The sequence below is a fragment of the Amblyomma americanum genome, chromosome 3, assembly GCF_052857255.1.
Source record: "Amblyomma americanum isolate KBUSLIRL-KWMA chromosome 3, ASM5285725v1, whole genome shotgun sequence".
NCBI lineage: Eukaryota > Metazoa > Arthropoda > Arachnida > Ixodida > Ixodidae > Amblyomma > Amblyomma americanum.
Genome location: NC_135499.1, coordinates 18,766,041 through 18,778,440, shown reverse-complemented (window position 1 = coordinate 18,778,440; position 12,400 = coordinate 18,766,041). Strand labels below are relative to the sequence as shown.

The following is a 12,400-nucleotide window of genomic DNA, read 5'->3' as shown; positions in this document are numbered from 1 at the left end:
CGCGAAATGCGTATCCAGTGCAGCAAGCGCGTCCTTGAACTGGTCCACCTTGTCCTCAACCTTGGCGTCCGCGGTCACGTCTGCTCCTTGTGCAAGGATGCTGTAGAATATTCGCTGGCCTTCAACCCCGAGCGAGTTTAGCAGAATTGCCTTGCAACGCTTCGGCTTCAGTTCGTCGCCGCCAATGGCCTTTAGGAAATTCAGGAATACGCGTTTCCACTGCTGCTAAGGCACAGCCGGGTCACCGGCTGCAGGCAAGAATGGGGGCGGTGCTGGGAAACACCCGAGCGGCACGGCTCCGATACTGACCCTCGTCGCCAATATGTGGTGTCTGGTTCAGACCAGACGCATGACACTGGACCACGCAAGCGCAGTATGCAAAAAACCCTCCTTTATTCGTCACAGTAAAGCCACTTAATAGGAAATCATATTGAATGACGATGACGATATGTACACTCAAAGAAACGAAACTTAAACAAGAAAGAAGGATACAACATCGCCTCCCGCTTGAAAATACAACATACGAACGAAGACGACAGCTTTTTTATTACCCACCGCATCAAAACCTCACTTGTACAGATGAAAGTCGATCTCAAGTTCTTTATTATTGTCACGTGGTGGTGACTGAAATTTGGAGACCAGAAGGAGCAAAAAGGCCACTAACAAAACTCTTTATTTGGGCTGACTTGCCCCCACAATGGACTGAATCACTCGGCGGCGGCGTAGCGACAAGAGTGCTCGGCGGTCTTCGAGCAGATTGCCCGCCGCTATCGGCCGTGCTCAATTTAAAGCTGATAGCGAACTTTCGAGATAAAGCGTGCAAATATACTAGAACAATCTGAAACAAAGTAGAATCAGCTCCGCCTGGATGCGATCAATCGAGATAAATCTCGTCGCGTCTTGCCTCGAAAACAAGGCGATAAAGCGGCGTGCCGGCAGCTTTGAAGAATGAAAAAAAAAACAAAAAAAAAACAAATATTGCTCACATTCGCAGCAATATATGGTAGTAAAACGATCTGTTCACTCAGAAGCATGGCGCTTAAATGGTTTTGCAAGCGTCCTAGAGGCTTCTCTCTCCGATGGTAAGTGTATGACAGGATACTCCACAAAACACATGCGCCTCAAAAACAATGAGAATGTAGAGGCGTCATACGCTCTTTCCGCCTAGCAGTACCTCCGACTCATGACGATGTAAAGCTTTCTATAACACGACTCTTGCTGCTTTATCGTTATGAGGAGCTTACCAGGGAGGTTTGAGAAAGAAAGTGGCATAACCCGCATATAGTGCTAATAACAAAAACTTGGTTACATGAGGATATTGATGATATTTTTCCTAGCACTTTTAGCGTATTTCGCCGTGATCGCGAGTTAACAGGGTGCGGAGTTGCAGTTCTAGTAAAAAAGCAATTGTCTGTATTTCTTTTACATCAGATTGACAATCATGAGAATGTCATCTTAAAAGTCAATTTTTGAGGCAGAGCATCTTGTTATTTGCTGTGTATAGAGCACCCGATTCTCACCCCCAATTTATGAATAATTTTTGTGAAAGTATGGCTACATTTACTCACGACAAATTAATATTGACAGGGGAACAATTTGCCTGGCACTATTTGGAACAAACCACCCCTTGACAGTATGCACAACAGTCGTTCTAAGTTTATGTTTGACATAATGCTTGCTAAAAACGTAATACAAGTAGTCAACGAGCCTACTTGTATACTGACTCCTCTAGTTCTGCACTGGATCTAGTCTCTGTTAGCCGTTCAATTAAAAATTTTGAAGTGACTGTTGAGCCTCGCCTATCTGATCACAAAATGGTGTGCTTATCATGTGTTTTCAATGCTTCACGCGACTTCCTGTCCGTACAACCTGATGCTGTGAAAGATTTTTTGCGCGCAAGCGACGAAAATGTGCTGGACTATCTTGATCTTCGACTAAGTGATTTTAATATGTCTGATGTCACTTTACTATGGCACCAGTTTAAAGAGATATGCAGTCATTGTCTCGAAAATTTTATCCAAAACAAAAACAGGAAGCGTACAAAAGCAACACCTTGGATTACACGATGTATCTTGCAAACCAAAAGGAAACTGAAACGTTTGAAACGGAGTGGCGCCTGCCAGCCTGTCATTGATCGCACACGGGCCACACTTACTGAAGTTGTGTGCAGAACCAAGCAGCACTATTTTCAGGTTACTTTGCCTAACCTGGGGGGCCTAACCAGAAATGGGGCAAACCGAAAGGAAATCCTAAGAGGAGCTTAGAGCTCTTCCTCTTCCCTCGTAAGAATTTTTGGACACCCGACGGGTCACACAATTCTAACTGGCAGTTTTCAGTTTGAGTGAATAATTACTCTCCTTACCCCTTGTCTTATTCTCGATAACAGGAGAGGGCAGCAGCATTCCTGACATCAAACCTGCTGACCCTAATATTATTTTCGGCTATCCGGACATAATGTGTCCACTGAGAGAAATATTGGAGCTGCAGGATCGAAGCGCTGATGATGTTATTTGGGCAAACGTCCTAAATGACATTGTTGAAAAAGTCACAGAAACTGTGGAAAAAGAAATATTTCACGATTTACTGTAACCAATGTCACACCGGCCTGTTTACCGGTATCTTAATGTCCTTGATGACAAAACAACACAGGCAAAAGACTTTCTTGTTTAAATGGATGAGGAAATGGCGAATATCTACAAAACAAAAGTAGTGCTGAAAGAAGCACCATGCGACATGTGCTTCTACACCGTAGGCCAAGCAAATTGCTCACGGTATGAAACTAAACTTTAGTAAAGGATAGCCAACACATCTCATATACACTGTGCTGATTCATTTTTGCAAATTTTCCAATTTGCAGATGGCATGATGAACGTCGCCTTCGAATCACTAGCACGAAAGCACATGCCATACGCACAAAACGAAGTGACGAAGGATTCCAGAAAGCTGCTGATAGCCTCTGCAAGATGTCATCGTACACGAGTGCTGCAATGCATTATGGTATTTATTTATTTTTTATTTACAGAATACTGCAGGCCACTCTGGGCCCTTACAGGAGGGGCAATACTATGCAACACAAATACAGAAAACACTGCAAGAAATTTTAAACACAAAGTCGATAACTTCAATGGCGTCAGTGTTCTATTTTTCTTTTATGTTTTTTATACAAACATTTGAGGTGTTTAGTTATGGTGCCACATCTTTGCTTTCTCTTCTGCTACAGCAAGCCTGATTTCAAAGCGTGATGTTCATGGTTTCTTTGCTCAGAAGTATAACGTGTAAATATGTTTCACTAGGCATCAAAACTGAAGCCACAGCACGAGAAGATCTGCAAAGAAAGCTCGGCATCCGTATTGTGCAGGTGAGGTTACTCACGAGTTTACGTTACAAGTTACTCCAGGCATGCTCTCTTTCCTGTTGTATGTTTCAGCTTAAGCACTAATCTCAATTATTCATGTTCTAGGCAGGACTCGTTGTGCTTCCGCAGCAGCCATGGCTGTGCTGTAGCCCAGATGGACTGGCAACAATTGGCAGTGAAACTGTGCTAATTGAAATCAAGTGTACATTCAAGTACAAGGAAGAACCTTTTATAGACTATGAAGAAAGGGGGAGCTTGCTCCCCTACTTAATGTTTGATGGGGATGTGATTGTGCTGAGACCCACACATTGTTATTACACACAAATGCAAGTCCAGCTGTATATCCTCAACCTGCCATGGGCCATTTTTTATGTGTACAGCCCCAAACATTCTGTAATAGTGAAAGTAATTCGGGACGAGGCTTTTCTGTGGGAGCTTATTCCCAAGATGGAGCATTTTTATTTCAAATTTTTGATACAGCGTTTGTTCTAGGCTTGTATGCTCTATTTTTCTGCATTGATTTTCGATGATTTCCTGAAATCAAACTTTTTGCTGGCATATCTGCCATTGCATTTTGGCCTTGTTCAAGTTAAACTCTTTTGTATATTTTGCTTTTATAATTTCCCTGTAGACGAGCCTATTTAAGCAGTAATTTTTGTTGTAATTGTAGTTTTATCTAGTCGGGCTTATTGCATTGCATAGTTGTTGTTCGTCTGTGTAGTGTTATGAACGGGATGCACACCCGCCGAAGATTAATGCGAAGACTCAATCGACCAGGATGACCACGTGGTAGCGGCAATTTCGACAGGTCGTTGACCCACGAGGCCCCCACGAAAAAAAAAATGTGCTGCGAATCTGCCTGCAGAATCTTTCCATGCTCTTCAGGAAGGGGGGAAATGGCCTTCCCTTTGTCTGTTTCTTCCAAGAAGCGACAGTGGTCAGACAACAAGGGAAGAAGGAAACTGCAGCATCCCCGAAATTAACCGTGACTGACAAGTGCCTGTGTTTGACTTCCAGCGAAGTAGCAGCCGACCTCCGAATCCTCCTCGCCCATTTTCACGGGGCTCCGCGTGCCATGTGTGGTGACTGTTTCGATCTGTGCCTCGTGTGTTGAAAGGGGCAGAGCCTATTAAACATGCATCCTGAGCCAGAACGAACGCTCTGGGCCTTGGCGATAAGGCTCATCCAGTCGTTCGATGCTACGAACTCTTAATTCTTGACTGTTTGTTCTTTCTTTCGTAAAATAGGTAAATAAATTTCTTCAAAGTGCCAGTAATCCTGTTTGTGTTTTCGTTGTCCCAAATGTCAGCTTCTATTCTTCATGATATCTTATCCGGTCGTAACAGTAGTCATACTGCTTTAATTTGGTGTGGTAGGGCTAATAATGCGAGAGCATTACATGGTTATGTCGCGTCAGTAAAAAGTGCCCGCAAATTTTGTCCACACAATTATGTAGTTCTGTTGAGATCAATGTGCACAAGTTTGATTGTGTTAGGTATTGCGTGAGTAGATTTTAAAATGGGAAAAGTTTGGTTCTTGAATTTAAATTAGGTAATTAATTTAATTGAAGTAATGAAAATAAATGCTGTGTTTGAAGCAGGTTTTGTGTGACGAATTCGATGAAAAATTATGTAAATGCGTGAGAAGGCTTACTTAGTATAAAAATAAAAATCAAAGAATAAAATATAAAGAAACAAAAATTTAAAAATAACGAAAACAAATAAACTACAAGATAAAATTTTAAATAAAAAGTACAAAAAGAACAGTGAACAGATAAAGAGGAAAGGCTTTCGCATTTCAGCTCTTAAGCAGACTTAAATGCTATCCTGTAAATTTTTTTTTTTTGCAAAGAACTGCTTGTCTATTATAGCAATAAAATATATCATCAAGCCTTCGCTTGCTTTTTACAGACAGCATGGTTACAAATAAGGGCAACAATCAGAATCCTTCATTACGTTTCATTATTATAATTGAGCAGCATATACTTTTATATTGCACATTGGTCTATTTGATGCTGGTCTGTGTTGTCCGAGTGATCTCCATTGCTGTAGTAGGTTACAGTTCACACTCAATAAACCAAGAATGAATGCTGTGTTCTCAAATGAGGTCAATGCATTGGCTTGTGTCCATTACTATCAATTTTGCATTCTTTAGCTTTTTACGACTGATTAAAAAACATTCACATGCAGTACAATGACACATTGCAGAATCATCACAGGACTTATCACTTCAAAATAAAAGCCAGACGAAAAACATTGTTGTGATTGCGGAACAAATTTATTGGTTAAAGTGCACATAATTGCGGTTGTCTAGTCACAGGTTGTCAAATGAAATTGCAGAGCTATTTTGTTTCTTTTGAAATGTCATCTCTTTTACAAATGTAATCCATGCACGGAAACCAATTTATGAATGCCACAGCAAACCAAGCAGGCCTACTTCTTAATTATCGGTGCTTGCATGTTCACAAGGGCAGCGCACACAGACACTACTTTGTTCATGTGTGGGACCAGGCTTAGCGGTATTCTGTTGCTTAGAACGTGATATATCTTCAACCTTTGGATTACTCGTTCTACATGGATGCGTACAGACGCAATCTTGTATGTCTGCTCCATGGCTTGTTCAGACAGCTGTCCAACCCCTGAATTAAAAGGAGGCATAAGTAGCACTGCGCCTTTCCCTTCTACAGTTGTCCGTATGCTTGGGAATCCTTTGTCACTTAAAACTAAGTCCCCTGGTTTGAGAAGCTGCAGGAAGCCAGAGTCCTGGGTTATGAAAGAGTCGGTGTGCCTTCCTCCATAAACCCTAGAAATAAAACTTATCATTCCATTAGGAATTATGCCTATCAAAAATTTCAACGTGTATCCTCCTTTGTAATGAGAATACAACATGTGTTGACAATCTGGGTTTGATGGTGTTTCTGTGCGGACCTCGGTGCAATCTATTATTAGGGTGCAATTCGGATAGTTGTCTTTGAACGGGGCAGGCAAAGAAAGCTTAATTATTTCTCGGGATGGCATGAAGACCCAATTTTTCAGGGCAATGCTTAGAATGTCAAGTGTCTTTCTATACACAGTTGACGCTGTTGTGGCTGTGACACCAAACATAGCTCCCAAGGCACTGTATGTGATCCCAAGCCGTAGCTTGGCAAGGAATAAGCATAACTTGTCTTCCCTTGACATGGCATTGCGCCTGTACTGTGGTGCTGGCAGCAAGTTCAGAAGGAGGCAAAAAAACTTGCAGTGTCACACCGCACAAATCCTGCAGTGCCTCTTCCTTTTCCTTTAGGGATTCAAAGCCAAAAAATCCACAGTTTCGCTTCCAATTTTCATCTGTACTTGCAACCTACAGGAGAGAATAAACATACAGGATGATGAAAAGAAAAGGAGATACACTTAGGTAAAAGGAATAATACATTAAAGTGACATTTGTACTCTACGGTGTCTAAACGAATTCATTCTAAAAAACAAATTAACACAGGCATTAAAATTATAAACAGGAATGTCATGCAGGAACAACCAATTAGAAAGGAACCTTGCCCAATAATGCAAGTAAATTGGATTGAAACAAGAGGTGCGGTGCTAACAGCAAGACAACACCACAATTCAACAAATTAGGTAACGAACAGCAGCATCATCGTCTAACCTTGTGACTCATTTCTGTGTGTGCGATTTGAGCAGATGCTTCAGTGCCATTTGTTGCTGAGAGAAGTAGAGCCAGCTTCCCTGAAGTAGCACATTCCTCTGTTTGGCATGCCTGAAAAACATGAAGCAAGGATATTTTGTGGTATTTAGACAAACTTGGCAGCGAGAGCCTAGAAATTGTGCCGGAATACGTCTACTTAGGGCAGGTAGTGACAGCTGATCCGGATCATGAGAGGGAGATAACTAGAAGGATAAGAATGGGGTGGAGCGAATATGGCAAATTCTCGCAGATCATGAGTGGCAGTTTACCAATTTCCCTCAAGAGGAAAGTGTACAACAGCATAATCTTACCGGTACTCACCTACGGGGCAGAAACGTGGAGGCTAACGAAAAGAGTTCAGCTTAAGTTAAGGACAACGCAGCGAGCCATGGAAAGAAAAATGATAGGTGTAACGTTAAGAGATCGGAAGCGGGCAGAGTGGGTGAGGGAACAAACACGGGTTAATGACATCCTAGTCGAAATCAAGAGAAAGAAATGGGCTTGGGCAGGGCATGTAATGCGAAGGCAAGATAACCGCAGGTCTTTAAGGGTAACGGAGTGGGTTCCAAGAGAAAGTAAGCGTAGCAGGGGGCGGCAGAAGGTTAGATGGGCGGATGAGATTAAGAAGTTTGCAGGCAAAGGGTGGATGCAGCTGGCAAAGGATAGGGTTAATTGGAGAGACATGGGAGAGGCCTTTGCCCTGCAGTGGGTGTAGTAGGGCTGATGATGATGATGATGAGACAAACTTAGTGTGCTGCCTAGGGCAGTTGAAAGGACACTATTAAAAGCAAATGCATGCTGCCCTAGTAGCGCGCTTTGTTTACACTGACTGCACAGAAGCCCCAAACTGAAAGATGTCCTTACAGCGTCCCTCTTTCTTCCAGTGGAATGACTTTCTTGTCTTGCACTACACACAAGCACCAAAGAATGCGAGTCACTCATGTTAAGCAAAGAGGTAGCTGTGCTTGTTTCCAGAAATGCATTGCTGAAATCCATGGTGTTGAAGTCACGATGTACATCTTCCAGAAGGGAGGTTTCCGGGGCCTGCATTGTTGCTGCAACTGCTGCACTTTGTGATGGATGCTCATCTCCTACAAGCTGTCTTGAAGAGATTTCCTTCTTGAAACGTGCCTGCCACCTGCATTGCACAATCAAAAGCTAAGGTTAATACCAATCGGGTAGGCTGCAAGAAAACCTGCCATGAAATGTAATCACTAAATACTTGCCCATGCATCTATTATTCATATTATGCTGACTCTGCAATTTCATAAACCAGGTTAAGTCAACAAAACATTGTTCAAAACATGAGTCTGTAATTTCTACTGGCAGCCTCACAATTTTTCTTTCATACCTTTGCGCCCTTTCCTGATCAGGCGCCTTTTTTCTGTAGACAGGTGGAAAAATGGTTGGGATGTAGGATGGATCTTGGCTGACGTCACTCTTGCTGTTGCCCACAAAATGTCGGCTGCAAATTCGCGTATGTTCTTTTGGCTGCCACAAAGTTCCATCCGGACTGCACAAGAAAGAACAATATTCCCTCTTATCCACTGCAAAGACAGGAACACATATGCATGCACTCACACACATAAACGAACACAAAACGAAGGTAAATGCACGAACACGCACAGTAACACGAACGAGTGCACGCACTCTAACAGGAGCGCACACGAAAACACAGACACGAACGAACACATATGCACACAACAAAGACATGAACAAATAAAAGAAAATAGCACGAAAATCGAAGGTGGCAAATGAGAGAACCGCCGAGCTTCTAAGCACTGGACAAGTGATATTCACAAGTTAATATTCTACCGTAATAAAGAAGCACAACAAAGCGAACAAGCAAAACAATGTCAAAGTATATTGAAATTAAAAGCAGTTCGTTCCGACACGAGAAAGCTGCTTGCCCGACGCGTAACTTGCAGACCTTTGACAACGTCCGTAGTTCAGCTGAGTTTAACCAACAGCACAACAATCAAATTGCGAGTGTGAATTTAAACGGCGACGCCTACGTCTAAAAGAACAAGCCGAATCAGAACGCTTAATGTTCTCACCATGCCACCGTAGCTTGGCTTTCACACACACACAGGCTGCGAGAAGGCAGCGAGCTCGAGATAACTTTCTGCAGTCGTCGCGCGTCGTGTTAAGGAACAAAAACTAGTAGCTAAAACGGTCAAAGCAAAAAGCGAGATAAGGCTGCAACGACTTACTTGACTCTCCTTACAGCGGTGATCCCGGATTGTCGCCTTTCTTTCTCGTACCATCTTCCAGGGAATCGATACAGTTTCACAGGCGGATCGAGTTCCCTGCTGTTGTCTGCACTGTTGTGGCAGCCCACGACACAGCAGTACTTCGGACCACGCTTCTGTTTTCGTTGGGCCGTTTCTGCCATTGCGAAAATCCGCTTCAACACCCTCGTCGAAGTAGCAAAGCACTCACTAGCCGTGCGGAGACTCCGCTGCGCACCGGCCGGACTGAATCACGTGCGCACGCGCGCGCCCACGCTTTCAAGCAGGCAGCACCTGCACGAGCGATTCCCAGTAGTTCCGCCTCCGCCCGCGCGGCGCTGTCGTCGCGTGGCGAAACTTGACCTTGGGTCTCCTATAGTACGATGAAATCTAAGGTTCGACGAAATCTCGTCTGGTCGGGTGAATACATTGGCGAAAATAATGAAGCGCCGACCAAAAGGTGTTGTCAAGATGGAAGGACGTTTCGACTTCCACACGGAAGTCTTGTTCACTGATGGAAAAATTTCGCACACAAAGCTTAAGTACGTTGTGCTAATCGTCGCAGGCATCTAGCGTACGAGGGCGGTAGATTGCCGATGTTTCGGTTGAGCGTCTGATCTGTTGTCTGGATAAACAGAGACTCCAGATATTGGCGTGACATCCAGTTTTTCTCACGGCCGATAATTGCCGCTTCTTCCCAAGCGATATCATGCTTCGTGTTTTCAACGTGTTCAGCCAGTGCGTTGGAACAAGCCGTTGGAACAAGAGATGAGTCAGTCGCTCTCTGTTGTAATCTTTTCAGAAATGGAGAGGGGTATTCACCTTAATCTCTGCAAACCTGAACTCAAGACAGTTCCCATCAGTTTTGGAAAACGGGGAAACGCCGCCCTGACGAGAGGCGGAACCGGTCTGGCCGGGCCGGCGGAGGCTGACGCGCTCGGAGGGAAATCGACACACGCTCCAAGTTAAAGCTGGTGTGGTCCGGTGCACTGAACCATTACTAAAAAAGCTTTATAAACGGTGCCCTGAACAGCTTTCAGGCTTTCGCGTCACGTGACGCGACGTCAACGGCGTCACTGCGCGCCGGCTGAGGGCCGCGAGCGATTGCCGCGCGCTCGCCTCGCGGGAACTGATGCCACTGAGAGGCTCTTCGGCGCTTCGCCTCGCCATTTCGCCTGTTGTTTCCTGCCTGACTGTCTGCCTGCGCTTGAGCAGAAGAGGTGTGCAAGCTTGCTAATTTGTTGCGGAGAGCTATGGATTGCGCTGCATCAACTGCAGCCATCGTTCAAACAACTGTCGAACTGATGGCCTCCTCCGACAGCGAAGACGAAGAGTTCGATGATGTGTTCGCAATTCTGGCCCTGAAGCTAATCAGGTTGCGACGCAACACAATTCCAAAGTACTGTGAAGAAGTTGTAAGTCGTTATTTCGATTTTGAATTTAAGAGGCTTTTCCGCCTATCGCATGACACGTTTAATAGACTAGTCGCAAGGTACATGGCGTCACCATTTTTCCCGAACGCGACAAGAGGGCGTCCAAGAGTTAGTACCGAAAAGACATGCTTGGTGGTTTTGTGCTGCTCGGGTGGACAGTGCAGCATGTACTCCCTGGCCGACCGCTTCGACCTTGCCGTGTCGACCATACACAGTTATTTCGAGCGAATTTTGGATTTTCTAAACAGCGTGAGCGCGGAAGCGATTGCCTGGCCAGATAGGAGCAGGAACGCAGCAAGGCTGGCTTCCTGGCAAAAAGCGCTGGCAAGGGGCCTCAAAACACCATAGGCTGTATTGATGGCTGCCACATCGAAATCGACAAGCCGACGAAGTCGCCACACTCGTACTACAATCGTAAGAAATGGCCGTCCATTGTCCTACAAGCTTGAGTGGATGAAGCGCACAAAAGACACGGCACATAGGCAAAGACGGACACGACACAGGCGACACAAGCGCCTGTGTCGTGTCCGTCTTTGCCTATGTGCCGTGTCTTTTGTGCGCTTCATCTACTCAAACTATGAACCAACTTGCCCAAGAACGTGTTCTACTACAATACCTTTGTCCTACAAGCTATTGCCAATGATAGGAACAAATTTCTAGACGTATTCATTGGCTTCCCTGGCTCGGCGCACGATGCAAGATTTCTGCGTGAAAGCACATTTTTTGAAGAGGCCCTGACCTAGTGCAGTAATGGCTATCTCCTTGGAGATTCAGCTTACCCTCTCCTTCCGTGGCTTTTGACACCATACCGGGACAACGAGCAAACTTTCCCGTCGTGGAAGAAGAAATGCAACAAAGTGCACTCGCAGCGAAGAGTTGCAATTGAAAATGCTTTTGGATTACTGAAGCAGCGCTTCAGGCAGCTATATCTTGTCGATGCTGCCAGCATAAAGCAGTGCGTCCTCATTGTCATGGGTGCGTGTGTTCTACACAATCTGTGCAATGAAGCGAGAGACTTCTTTGATGAACTGCAGCACCTGCCTCAGCAAGAAGTTGGCAATGATGAGGACACTGAAACCTTCATTGACCGTCATGTTACAAATTTCAGCGAGAGCCTGCGAAAAGATATTGCACAGAAGCAGTGCTGACGTTGTGAACGTTTTTGAGGGCTCACATTAAGCACTTTTTGTTGTGGGCACGTGTGCGAGCAGTGTGGATTAAGTATTTAATTAAACAGCATATCTGTTTTTGATACCTGAAGAGCTTATACAGTGCTGTGTCACTTGAGTGAATTTTTCTTTTATGATTATTCCAACTATTCTCTGCATTAGTCGTATGCATATGCTCAATATGACAGCTACATCACATGTGGAAGGAGCTAAGTTCTCAACACTGTTGCTTAAATTTAATGCAATTAGCCAGCGATGAAATGAACTAAGTGCAAAAACATGCACTATCTGTAAGGCAGAAACCTGCATGGATTAACTTGAAGTCGGTTATAAGTCATATTGGTCATGATTTTAGCCTTGTTAGTGCATGTTCGATGTGTTCAGAGGCATGAGCTCTGCTGTAAACACCAACGCTATAATAAGCATGCTGGCTGTAACCATGTGATCTTGGTGGCTTGTGAGATAGTAACACGACATTCAATGTTTTCAAAGCTTTATTCCACCTGCGTTGATTTTGCCTCAACTGCTACC

At 44.4% G+C, this 12,400-nt stretch overlaps 2 long non-coding RNA genes across 2 annotated transcripts; one reads left to right on the top strand and one right to left on the bottom strand.

The window, feature by feature from the left end:
* The first annotated feature begins 2,931 nt into the window (after positions 1-2,931).
* LOC144122874 (uncharacterized) lies at positions 2,932-3,691 on the top strand. The gene is made up of 3 exons (XR_013312924.1): positions 2,932-2,997; positions 3,294-3,358; positions 3,461-3,691. It is a non-coding gene; the product is annotated as an uncharacterized LOC144122874 (long non-coding RNA).
* Positions 3,692-8,104: 4,413 nt separating this feature from the next.
* LOC144122873 (uncharacterized) lies at positions 8,105-9,286 on the bottom strand. The gene is made up of 3 exons (XR_013312923.1): positions 9,250-9,286; positions 8,388-8,549; positions 8,105-8,174 (listed from the first exon to the last, which is right to left on the bottom strand). It is a non-coding gene; the product is annotated as an uncharacterized LOC144122873 (long non-coding RNA).
* Positions 9,287-12,400: the final 3,114 nt, after the last annotated feature.